Source organism: Cebus imitator, unplaced genomic scaffold, assembly GCF_001604975.1.
Source record: "Cebus imitator isolate Cc_AM_T3 unplaced genomic scaffold, Cebus_imitator-1.0 Scaffold187, whole genome shotgun sequence".
NCBI classification, from domain to species: Eukaryota; Metazoa; Chordata; class Mammalia; order Primates; family Cebidae; genus Cebus; species Cebus imitator.
In genome coordinates this window covers 867,905-869,268 of record NW_016107502.1, presented here as the reverse complement: position 1 = coordinate 869,268, position 1,364 = coordinate 867,905, and positions in this window count along the sequence as shown.

The window sequence follows — 1,364 nt, the reverse complement described above, 5'->3', positions numbered from 1 at the left end:
AAAAAAAAAAAAAAAAAAAAAGCACACAAAAACACAGTAGGTAGGTGTATAGATAAATTTTCTGTCCAGTCAAGACTTCAGATAGCACATTCCTAATTGACCTGCTTTTACATAGATGGTTTATAAAACACTTTCACATTGGGATGATGGCAAAGGTCTGGAGATGGATGGTGGTGATGATTGCACACAATATTAGAAATATACTTAATGACATTGAATTCTGCATTATCAAATGGTTAAAATTGTAAATGTTATGTATATTTTACCACAATAAAAACTTTTAAGAAACACTGTCACCAACATTTATGTTCTGTGAAGGAAGGAAGGATTCAATTCTCTTTGATCCCCAGCAACAGAAGCTGTAAGACACTCAGTGTTTGTCTCAGGTTATATTAAAAGATGAGAGAGCTAGAAAGGAAGACAAGCTGACGTACAGCCTTTGGGGCTTCACCGTGTGTGAGGGGAGGAAATAGCTAGAAACACACAAGTATAAATTAATATGCCATACAAATGCCTCTGCCAGAACTCCTACCTCCCTTCCCCTCAGGGCCTCACCCCGCCTCACCTGACTCTCAACTCTGCAGTGGGAGGGTGCTCAGTGCTCCTGGACCCTCTACCCTTCCCCATGAATACACTTCTCGGCCAGCGTGGCCCCACCACCTGTAGACAAGCTTCTGGCCGACAGACCTTTGTGTCCTGTATGCCAGCAGGAGCCTCTGGCCTAGCCCCAGAGTAGATCGTCACGGTGTTGAATGATAACAACAACAAAAGCAAGTGGCAAAAGTCTGTTGTGGTTCCTGGAATTCTGTTGCATTGACTAGAGCAGGAAATATATTAACACCCAGAAATACGTTGGTTTTGCAGAGATTTATATTGTAATGACTTAGGGTGAAGACTAGAAACTAGCATAAAAGGTTGGTGTTGAAGAGGGAACCTGAGTATGTGGTTCAGGGATAAAGGGCTGACTTTGGCTTTAAGCTTATTCTGAGGGACTCAACAGCGCCGGATTAGAACTGGCGATGGCAGAGCGAAAGGATTTCACTTTATCTCAAGGGAGGAGTTTATCTCCAAGGGTGCTGTCCAGCAACGAAACCGGCTGCTTCTGAAGCTCTGCTCTTAGAAATGCCGGTGAGAAATTAGACACAAAGGATTACAAGGCCCCTGTCTACACCCCACGGCCTTGGACCTGAGAATGAAGTGAGCAGGTATAGCACAGGAAGTCAGGATGGCCTCAGCTAGGTAGCTTTCCTCGCCCAGGAGGACGGGGGCTAGTTCACTTCTCAAGTTCAGTTTCCTCCTTTAACCCATGTCTTCTTCACTTTCCTCCCTGCCCTACTTCTTCCCCCGCTTCCCGACATCCCTCC